The sequence below is a fragment of the Eulemur rufifrons genome, chromosome 15, assembly GCF_041146395.1.
Source record: "Eulemur rufifrons isolate Redbay chromosome 15, OSU_ERuf_1, whole genome shotgun sequence".
NCBI lineage: Eukaryota > Metazoa > Chordata > Mammalia > Primates > Lemuridae > Eulemur > Eulemur rufifrons.
The window spans coordinates 108,652,118-108,664,483 of NC_090997.1; the positions used below are offsets into that span (position 1 = coordinate 108,652,118).

At 37.5% G+C, this 12,366-nt stretch overlaps 1 protein-coding gene across 1 annotated transcript in view; it reads right to left on the reverse strand.

Moving 5' to 3' along the window:
* The window catches only part of WDR27 (WD repeat domain 27), a 90,598-nt gene that overhangs the window by 76,306 nt on the left and 1,926 nt on the right, over positions 1-12,366 (reverse strand). The gene's annotated exons all lie outside the window — the stretch shown is intronic.

Sequence of the window (12,366 nt, forward strand, 5' to 3'; positions counted from 1 at the left end):
TCTTTATTTCCTAGTTATACTTTATTACATTTTATCAGAAATAGTTACATGCTACAATAAAATGTATGCATTTAGAGGTTCGTGATAGTCTCATGACAATTAGTTGTGAATGTCAGGTGTAATTAGTATTTCCTGCTATTATTAGATACAAATAATTAAAAATGTGGAGTGGCTTTGGAATTGGGTAATGGGTGGAAGCTGGAAAAATTTTGAGCAGCATATTAGAAAAAACCTAAATTTTTTTGAGCAGATTGTTAGTATAAATATGATTGTTAACTCTGCAGGCAAGATCTCAGAAGGAAAGGAGAGCATAGCATTTACAAAAACCTGTAATCTTAGAGGATCCATACATAATCATAAACAGACTGTTGTAAAAGTATGGACATTAAAGATGCTGATGAAGAATGCTCAAAAGAAAGTGAAGATTACTACCAGGTGAGCACCTTAGTGTTGATCAATAAGTACGAATTTGATGGCGAGTACATGCGGTGCGTGTTTTTCCATCATTGTGATACCTCACTTCGAAGATTGGCTCTATCCAGGATAATATAAGAGGTGCTAGATCACCATTGTTTTTTGTAGTTGAGTAGTATTCCATGGTATACATACGCCACATTTTATTAATCCACTCATGTATTGACGGGCATTTGGTTGTTTCCACATCTTTGCAATTGTAAATTGTGCTGCCATAAACATTCGAGTGCAGATGTCTTTATTATAGAATGTCTTTTCTTCCTCTGAATAGATGCCTAGTAGTGGGATTGCTGGATCAAATGGCATTTCTCTCACATTGTAGTAATACTCACTGGGTGCCGGTCAGGTAGGGGATTGGGGGTGGGAGGTGGAGGTGGTGGTGGGGTAAACCCACCACTAATGGAAACAGGGAGCCCTGTATGGGGGAAGGACATGCTTGTAGCCCTGGCATGGGCGAGGCAAATTCTGAAGGCCAGATTCTAAAATGTGTTCACACAGCTGCATTCCTTCTGAAAGCTTTTGTGGAGAATCTCTGTTCTTTTTTTCCAGCCTCTAGAGGCCACCTATTTTATTAATATTTGCCTTGTAGCCCTTTCCTCCATCTTTAAAAGACGCAGTACAGCAAATTCTATACCGTCTTCTTCATTTACTTTTTTTTCCTTGTATAAGTATATTTGTTTTTAATTTTTAATTGATGCATAATAGATGTACATAGATTCACGGTTCATGTACATTCACTACAACCATACACTTGGTAAAGATCAAAAGAACATACTTGGGATAGTCATCACCTTAAATATTTGTCTTTTTAATGCTAAAACCATTTTAATTCTCCTCTTACAGCTATTTTGAAATATATAATAGATTACTGTAAACTACTGTCACCCTTTGTGTAAACTTTTTTTTTAAGTTTCTTTTTTTTTTGATTCAGGATTTTATGGGGGTACAAACATTTTGATTGAATTTTTCAAATATATTTATTTTATATATTCATTTTGAATTTATTCATTAAAATTCCTGCTTGTGTACTGCTAAATATTCTCTCAAGGGAAGCCCTTCACTCCTACTCACCATCACATACTAATAAAATGATGCAGCTTCCCTCATTCTATCATTTTGTTATTTCTTAATTAAACAAATGTGTATCATGTCTCCACTACATGCCAGAAGAGGTCACAGCTGATCTGAAACTTAAAGACTAAGGAAAAGAATAAGGAGGAATTGACAAGAGGACGAGAGCAGTCTGCTCTGGGAAAGCGAGGCATGGCCAGGAAGCTGCTGGAACAAGCAAAGGGGCCGTGAGGCTGGGGCGCGGTGGCCTCAGCGACCATGTGAGCAGTTTGGACAGAGCTCTGGGGAATGGAGCCAGCAAAAACGTATGAGCAGAAGAAACAATGGTCAGATCTGTTTTCCAGGAACACAATATTGCTGTGAGCATGGAGCAGAGATGGGAGTCAGGGACACACCAGGAGACAGACAAAAATGAATGAAAAGAGCGAGGGAGACACCAGAAGGGCCTGAGCTACAGCAGTGGGATGCACACGCAGAGAGGACCACAAAGGGGACTCCGTGACCAAGGGACACAGGGCAGGAGGAAAGAACAGAAGCAAAGGGAATCAGGGTTACAGGCTGAAACCCTGGGTGAATGACGACAGCACAAGAAACAAAGAACACAGGGAGGAAGGATGGGACCACAGTAGAGCAATCGTTGCTTGGCCCATGGTAGACTGAGATGCTTACACATGACTTCAAGGAGACAACAGGCAGTTTGATATGAGGGATATCACTGAAGAGTTCCACCTTTCGTGATGGCAGGCAGGTTCGTCTCCACCAACCCTATTGATGAGAATAACAAGAAAAACTGGACAAAATTTTAAAAATATATATTTTTGAAGGCAGCAGAAAGCAACCAAGGCAATGAAGCATTGTGATACCAAGATCATAGAGAAGAAAACTGAGGGTGGTGATCCCACAAAGACACCTGCCAGAAAGGCAACCTTCTGACAGTCCCACTGAAGGCAGTTGAGAAGCTGAGATATTTATGGTACTAAGGACAAAAATGGGGTAATTAAATGCACCATTTTCAGGGCATAAACAGAAGTACCTTACTGGGAGGAAGGCAAAGAATTCTGTCACCTAACAAAATATTTCGAAATAGAGTTGGTTGCCTTAATGTTGAGGAATCTATATTTATTTCTGTAAAACACTACAGATGGATTTTAGTACATTTCTGCTTGGCATAGTCTACTAAGATGAGAGAAAGGGCATCCTAGGCTTAGATTGGGAACCCAAAAAGGACTAAACCCAGGAGTAAAAGTGAACTGAAATAGAACCCTCACAAGAACTGAAACCTAGCTGCGAATCCTCTCAATACCTGACTGGACTAGGGTAATCTGGGCCTGCTAGTGCCCTTAGCATGGTCAGATACATAGATCCTATTTAGAAGAAGTTAAGATCATCCGGAGTCTCAAAGCAGCTAATCATTTATTCATATATAATGTCCACAATCAATCAAAAATAGCCACATATTCAAGGAGACAAGGACATTCAGTCAAAAACAAAGAGAAATAAAAAACAATAGAAAAATGCCCACAAATCATCCAGATGGACTTGAAACCAACCCAAAACAGATCCAGATGTTAAAATTACTAGACAAGAACATTCAAACAGTTATTATAACTTTATTCCATATGTTCAAAAGTTAGATAGAGACATAGAAGACATAAAAAATGACCCAAATCTAACTTCTGGAGATGAAAACTAGGAGTGAGATGAAAAATACACTTAGTGGGATTAATAGTATATTAGACACTATGGAAGAAAAGATTACTAAATTTGAAGGCAAAACAATAGAAACCATACAAAATGAAAAATATATAAATAAAACCAAGAGTATTAGTAAGCTGTGGGAAACTTCAAGTGATCTAAAATGCATGTAAGAAGAGTCCATAAAGAGTGGAAGGGAGGGAATGTTTAAAAAAATAATGGCTGAAATTTTTCCAAATTTGATGAAAACTATAAACCCAGAGAACCCTAAGAGAAACAACTATGAAGAAAACTACACCAAGATAAATCATAATAAAATTGCTCAAAACTACTGATAAATAGAAAATCTTAAAAGCAGCCAGACAAAAATGACATTTTGCACACACAGGAACAAAGATAAAGATAATAACACATTTCTCATTGCAATGACAGTGAATCAACATATTCAAATACTTAAGAAAAATCTGTCAATCCAGAACTATCTACCCAGTAAAAATATCTTTCAAAAACAAAGCAAAATAAAAACTTTTCAAACACACAAAAGCTTAAATAATTTATCACCATGTCTGTACTATAATATATATTAAATAAAATATTTCAGGCAGAAGGAAAATGCTACCAGATGGAACATGCACCTACACAACAGAATGGCGAGGACCAGAAATCTACTAGAGGGGTAAATGCATAAGATATTTTTCTTGCTGTTTGAGCCCCTCTGAAAGATCACTGTTTAGCAAATGTAATAATGCATTCTCAGTTTATGATATATGTAAAATAACATGCATGAAAATAATAATATAAAAGTTGTGAGGGGAGAAATGAAAGGCATACCATGCTAACATTAATGAAAATAAAAAGTAGTTAATATAGATTTCAGAGCAATAAATATTACTAGGGATTAAGAATGTCATTTTATAATAAATAGTCCATTCATCAAAAGGACATAAAAATACTAAATACTTATGTGTTTTAATAACAGAGCTTCAAAATACATGAAGTAAAAAACCAATGGAAGAGAAATAGACAAATTCACAATTAGAGTTATAGATTTCAATATGCCTATCTCAATAACTGATTGAATAATTGGATATAAAATCATCCAGAACGTAGAAGATTAGGGTTAATTTACATTTATAAAACAAAAGAAACAAACATGAATATTCATAATAGCTTTATTTGTAATAGTCAAAAACTAAAAATAACCTAACTGTCCACCAACAGGAGAATGTATAAACATGGTGTGGTACATCCACACAATGAAATATTGCTCAATAATAAAAAAGAATGAACTATGGAATGCAGCAATGAGGATGAATCACAACTGTTCCGAGTGAAAAAAGCCAGAGAAAGAGTAAATACTGGATGTCTTCAAGATGGCAGAATAGAAGGTAACCCATTCATAGCCCTCACAACAGCATTCTGTACCCATACACAGTCGAAAGTCTCTCTGTGGGAGCCTCAGGATTCAGCTAGGAGTTTGTGAAACCCCAGTAGAGTCCGAGATCTAGGAGGGTCTTTTTGAGCAGGCAGACTGACACTCAGGTGGCTGACCTGCCACACTTACACCTGGGTTGAAGCCCAGTCCTCCAAGGGGCTTGGCTACAGCCCCATTTGACCTTGAGCCCGCAAATAAAAACCACCTGCCAAGGGGTCCAGAAGGAATTGCGCACACTAGTGCCTTGGCAGAAAGGCTTGTCTGCCCACTCACATCGGTCTTAGCTGTGAAATGAACGTGGCCCTGTGGCTCAGCTCCAGCTCCTGCAGCTGAGGTCCCAGCTCAGAGCTGCTCACACCAGGACACAAAGGGAGACTCACCCACACTCGAAGCCAGGAGGCTGAGCCTGCCTGGTGGGCTTGCCAACTTCCTTCCCACAGCAGATCCCAAGGGGACGCACACTCAGCTCCTGCCCCTCCCACTGCAACCACAGAACTGTCTCATCTGTGCTGAGACTTGGGAGACAAGTGTCCTTGTGAGCCAATCTCACCGCAGATCCCGAAGGGCCCGGAGTCAGCTCCAATCCTTCTCGCTGCAGTCAGGAACCTATCCTGTTTGTGCTAAGACCTGCTGGGAGATGCATACCTGTCTGGGCCAACAAGATGGGTCTCTAGCTTCCATCCCATGGCAGATCCCAAGGGGGGCCCAGTTCCAGCTCTGACATCTCCTGCTGCAATCACAAAACTATCCTGTCTGTGCAGGGAACTTCTGGGAGACACATGCCCCTTGACTGGACTCTCTAGCCTCTGTCCCACAGCACAGCCCCCCAGGAGGGCCCAGTCTCAGCTCCAGTCCCTCCTGCTGCAGTCAAGAACTATCCCATCAGTGCAGGGTCTTCCTGGGAGACGCATGCCCCTCTGAGTGAATGAAACTAGGCTCTCCAGCCTCCGTCTCACAGCAGATCCTGAGGGGGCCTGGTATCAGCCCCGGCCCTTCTCACTGCTCTTACGGAATTTTTCCCATCTGTGCCTGAAGTGGCCTAGTCTCAACTCCAGCTCCTCTTGCTGCAGTCAGGGACTCATCCCACCTGTACAGAGACCTGCTGGGTGGCATGTCCATCAAAACCACTGGGACAGTTTTCTGGATTCAGGTCCCTGGTTAGCATTCCCTCACTGCCCCAGTACCCACCTGAGGTCTTCCCCAGGTCCACCTGGGATGGAAAGCTGCATCAAACTCAGAGTCCTTGCAAGCCTTGTGTGAAGCCTAGGCTTAGAGCACCCTCTAGTGCTAACAGGACTGCAGTAGTCATAGGCTCAGAGAATTCAATAGTCTGCTTAGAATCCCTAAAAGGACCTCCAAAGAACAGGCACAAACAAAGCCAGATTTTGAAAACTAAAATAAATACCAATTCCCTCAATGTATAGACATCATTACATATCCACAAAAATCAAGAGCATTTAGGGAAATATGACCTCACCAAATAGACAAAATAAGGTGCCAGACACCAACCCTAAACTGATGGAAATGTTTGGTCTCTCAAAGAATTCCAAATAGCTGTTTTAAGAAAACTCAATGAACTTCAAGAAAACAGAGAATCAATTCATAAATTTATTAGAGAAATTTAACAGAAAGATTAAAATTTAACAGAAATCCAGGAGCTGAAAATACAATGAATTTAAATTAAAAATACAATAGAGAGCATCAACTGCACAATTGACCAAACAGAAGAAAAGAGTCACTAAGTTCAAAGACAGACATTTGAAAAACATTGTCAGAGGAGATAAAAGAAAAAAGAATAAAAAAGAACGAAGAAAGCTTACAGGATCTATGGAATGATATTAAAAGAGCAAATATTCAGGTTGTTGGAGTTAAAGAGGGAAATGAGAAAGATAAAGGGGTAGAAAGGTTAATTAAAGAAAGAATAGGCCAGGTGTGGTGGTTCACAACTGTAATCCCAGCACTTTGAGAGGCCAAGGTGGGATGATTACTTGAGGCCAGGAGTTCAAGACCAGCCTGAGCAACATAGTGAGACTCTGCCTCTACAAAAAAATTAAAAATTAGCTGGTCATGGTAGAATATGCCTGTAGCCCAGCTACTCAGTAGACTGGGGCAGGAGGATTTCTTGAGCCCAGTTGTTTGAGGTTACAATAAACTATGATCATGCTATAGCACTCAAGCTTGGGTGACAGAGTAAGACCTCATCTCAAAATAAAAACAAAATGACAGAAAATTTTCCAAACCTGGAAAAAGATATAAATATCTAGGTACAGGAAGGTCAAAAGTCACCAAACAGATTCAACCTAAATACCTCAAGACATAATCAAATTTTCAAAGTTCAAAAACAAAGAGAGTATCCTAAAGGCAGCAAGAGAAAAGAAGCAAATAACATGTAAGGGAGATCCAATACACCTGGCAGCAGACTTCTCAGCAGAAACCTTACAGGCCCAGAGAGGTGATATATTCAGAGTGCTGAAGTAAAAAAACTGTCAATCAAAAATACTGTGCCCAGCAAATCTATCTTTCAGAAATGAAGGAGCGATAAAGACTTCATCAGACAAACAAAAGCTGAGGGAATTTATCATAACCAGATTTGTCATACAAAAAGTGTTAACAGTAGTTCTTCAAACAGAAAGAAAAGTATGCTAACATGATTGTTATGCTAATAGTGTAATCATGGTGATAAATTTTATATCGTTACTAAATACTTACATCTGCACTAAAAAGGTTAAAAAATAAAACTATGAAAAATAGTAACTAAAAAATTTGTTAAGAGAATGGGCAATATAAAAAAATGCAAATTGTGACATCAAAAGTTCAAAATGTGGGGAGAGAAAGGAATTAATGTGTACAGGGTTTAGGGGAGTTGTTTCTTTTCTTTTCTGTATGATCAAAGTTAAATTGGTATCAGTTTTGAATAACTTCTTATAACTATAGGACGTTGTTTGCAAGCTTCATGGTAACTACAAAGCAAAAGCCTCTAATAAATACACTAAAAATAAAAAGCAATGAGTTATAGTACCAGAGAAAAATCACTTAATAACAAAGGAAACCAGTAAGAAAATAAGGAAGAGAGGAGTTACAAAGGGACTAGAAAACAAGTAACAAAAAGGCAATAGTAAGACTTTAAATGTCAACAACAACACTGAATGGAAATGGACTATATTCTACAATTAAAAGAAATTCAGTGGCTGAATGGATTAAAAACCAAGACCTAACTATATTCTGCCTATAAGAAACTAACTTCAACTTAAAGACACACATAAGCTGAAAGGGAAGTACTGAAAAGGGATACTCCATATAAATGGAAACCAAAAAAGAGCAGGAGTAACTATACTTACATCAGATGAAGTAGGCTTTAAGTCAAAAACTGTAAAAAGGCCAGGTGCGGTGGCTCATGCCTGTAATCCTAGCACTTGGGAGGCCGAGGTGGGTGGATCCTTTGAGCTCAGGAGTTCGAGACCAGCCTGAGCAAGAGCGAGACCCCGTCTCTACTAAAAATAGAAAGAAATTATCTGGACAACTAAAAATATATAGAAAAAATTAGCAGGGTATGGTGGCACATGCCTGTAGTCCCAGCTACTCCAGAGGCTGAGGCAGTAGGATTGCTTAAGCCCAGGAGTTTGAGGTTGCTGTAAGCTAGGCTGACACCACAGCACGCTAGCCTGGGCAACAGAGTGAGACTCTGTCTCAAAAAAAAAAAAAACTGTAAAAAGAGACAAAGAAAGTCATTATATAATGATAAAGGGGTCTATTCAGTAAGAGGATATAACTATTCTAACTATAATACATATGTATCCCAAAACACTGGAGCACCCAGATATATAAAGCAAATATAAATAGATCTAAAAGGAGATATAGATTGCAATACAATAATAGTAGGGGACTGTAGCACTCCACTTTCAGAAATGGACAGATCATCCAGGCAGGAAATCAATAAGGAAACACTGGAGTTAAACTATAATCTAGACTAAATGAATCAAACAGACATTTATAGAACATTTTATCCAACTGCTGTAGAAGACACATTCTTCTCATCAGAAAATGGAACATTCTCCAGGATAGACCATATGTTAGCCCACAACAGGTCTCAACACATTTTAAAAAGTCAAAATCATATATCAAATATCTTTTCTGACCACAATGAATAAAACTAGAAATCGGTAACAAGAACTTTGGAAATTATACAAACACATGGAAATTAAACTACATGCTCCTGAATGACCAATGGATCAATGAAGAAATTAAGAAGAAATTTTTTAAAATTCTTAAAACAAATGAAAATGAAAATCAACACACCAAAAACTATACTAAGAAGAAAATTTATAGCAATCAATGCCTATTTCAAAAAAAACAGAATTCAAATAAACAGCCTGACAATGAACCTCAAGGAACTAGAAAAGCAAGAACAAGCCAAATGCAAAATTAGAAGGAAAAAAATAACAAAGATCAGAGCAGAAATAAATGAAATTGAGTCTTATTAATTAAAAACAACACAAAATATCAACAAAATGAAAAGTTGGTTTTTTGAAAAGATAAACAAAATCAACAAATCTTTAACAAGACCAACTAAGTAAAAAGAGAGAAAGCCCAAATAAATAAAGTCAGAGATGAAAAGGAAACATTACTACTGATACCACAGAAATACAAAAGATCATTAGAGACTATTATGAACAACTAAATGTCAACAAACTGGAAAACCTAACACAAATGGATAAATTCCTGGACATATAGAATGTACCAAAATTGAACCACAAAAAAATAGAAAACCTGAACAGACCAGTAATCAGTAACGAGATGGAAGCAATAATAAAAAGTCTCCCATAAAAGGAAAGCCCTAGACATGATGGTTTCATCGCTCAATTCTACCAAACATTTAAAGATCTAGTATCAATTCTTCTTAAACTCTTTTGAAAAATTAAAGAGGAGAGAATACTTCAGAATTCATTCTATGAGACCAGAATTACCCTGATACCAAAACCAAACAAGGACAAACAAGAAAACTACAGCCCAATGCACCTGATGAACATACATACAAAAATCCTTGACCAAATACTAGCAAACCAAACTTAACATCCTTTAAAAAGATCAGTCACCATGATCAAGTGTGATTCAACCCAGGAATGCAAAGATGGTTCAGTATACACAAATTGATAAATGTGATGAATGACCCATCAACAGAATCAAGGACAAAAACCATATGATCATTTCTATAGTTGCTAAAAAAGCATTCAATAAAATTCAGTGTCCCTTCAGGATAAAAACTCTCAACAAATTGGGTATAAAAGGGACCTCCTTCAACACTATAAAGGCCATATATGAGAAACTCAACATTTAATATAATATTGAATGTAGGCAAAATGAAAGCCTTTCCACTAAGATCTGGAATAAGACAAGAATGTCCACTTTCACCACCATTATGCAACATAGTACGAGAAGACCTATCCAGAGCAATTAGGCAAGAGAAAGAAATAAAGGGCATCCAAATTGGAAAGGAAAAGGCCAAATTATCCTTGCTTATGGATGACATGACCCTACGTAGGGAAAAACTTAAAGACTCTACCAAAGGACTCTAAGAACTGATAAACAAATTCAGTGAAGTTACAAGATACAAAGTCAATATACAAAAATGAGTAGCATTTATATATGCTAACAGCAATCAATCTGAAAAAGAAAAGGAAATCAAGAAAGCAATCCCACTTACAAGGGCTACAAAAAAATAGAATAAAATCTTTAGGAATAAATTTAACCAAAAAGTAAAAGATCTACAGGGAAAACTATAAAACACTGATAAAATAAATGGAAGAAGACACACATAAAAACATGAAAATGTATACCATGCTCACGGATTGGAAGAATTAATATTGTTAAAATGTCTATACCACCCAAAGTGATCTACAGAGTCAATGTAATTCCTATCAAAATACCAATGACATTCTTCACAAAGATAGAAAAACAATCTTAAAATTTATAGGTAACTAAAAAAGACTTCAGCTAAAGAAATCCTGAGCAAAAAGAACAAATCTGGGGGCATCACACTACCTGATTTCAAATTATACTACAAAGCCAGAGTAACCAAAACAGCATGGCATTCATATAAAACAGACACACAGACCAATGGACTAGAATAGAGAACCCAGAAATAAATCCCTGCTCCTACATCCAACTCATTTTCGACGAAGGCACCAAGAACATGCACCACGGAAAGTACAATCTCTTTAATAAATGGTTCTGGGAGAACTGGATGTCCATATGCAGAAGAATTAAACCAGATCTTCATCTTTAACCATGCACAAAAATTCACTCAAAATGGATTAAAGACTTAAATGTAAGACCTGAAAGTATAGAACTACTAAAAGAAAACTGGGGAAACACTAAAGGACATTGGCCTGGGCAAGGGTTTTTTGGGAAAGACCTCAAAAGCACAGGCAAAAAAAAAGCAAAAATAGACAAAAGGGATTATGTCACACTAAAAACACTTCCTTACAGCAAAGAAAACAATCAGCAAAGTGAAAAGACAACCCACAGAATGGGAAAAAATATTTGCAAACCATCCATCTGACAGGGGATTAATAACCAGAATATATGAGTAAGTCAACTCAATAGCAGAAAAATAACTGAATTTAAAAATGGGCAAAAGACCTGGGTAGATATTTCTGAAAAGAAGACATACAAATGGCCAATAGGTATATGAAAACTGTTCAAAATCACTAATTATCAGGGAAATGCAAATTAAAACCACAATAAGATATGATCTCACCCCATTAGAGTGGCTATTACTAATATTTATGAATAAAAAGACCAAAAAAATATAATGAATTCTGGCAAGGATGTGGAGAAAGGGGACCCTCACATGCTGTTGGTGGGAGTGCCAATCAGCACAGGCACTAGGGAGAACAGTGTGGAGGTTCCTCAGAAAACTGAAAATAGAACCACCACATGATCCAGCTATCCCACTGCTGGGCATATATCCAAAAGAAAGGAGATCCACGTATCAAAGTGGTATCTGCAAGCCCATGTTGACTACAGCCCTATTCACAATAGCCAAGATACAGAATCAACCCAAGTGCCCGACAACAGATGAATAGAGAAAGAAAACATGGTATATACACAGTGGAAGGTTGTTCAGTCATACAGAAGACTAAAATCCTGTCATTTGCAGCAACATGGGTGGAACTGGAGCTCACTCTGTTAAGTGAAATACTAATAACACAGGCACAGAAAGACAAACACTGCAGGGTCTCACTGTAAGTGGGAGATAAAGAAGTGGCTCTCGTGGAAATGGAGAGTAGGAAGGTGGTTACCAGGGCTGGGCGGGGAGCTGGGGGGATGAAGAGAAGTTGGTTCAGGGGTACAAAAATGCAATTATATAGTATAGAGAGAATAAGCTTTTCTAGTATTTGATAGTACAGTAGGTAAATTATACTTAGTAATTTATTATATATTTCAAAATAGCTAGAAGAGAAGAATTGTAATGTTCCCAACTCTAAGAAAAAATAAATGTTTAAGGTGATGGATATCACAATTACTCTGATTTGATCATTACACGTTGTATATATGTATTAAATATCACACCCCCAAAATATGTGCAACTATTATATCAATTTAAACATTTTTAAAAGAGTAACTACTGTATGATTTCATTTCCATAAAACTAGAAAATGAAAACTAATCTAAATTGACAGAAAGCTTGT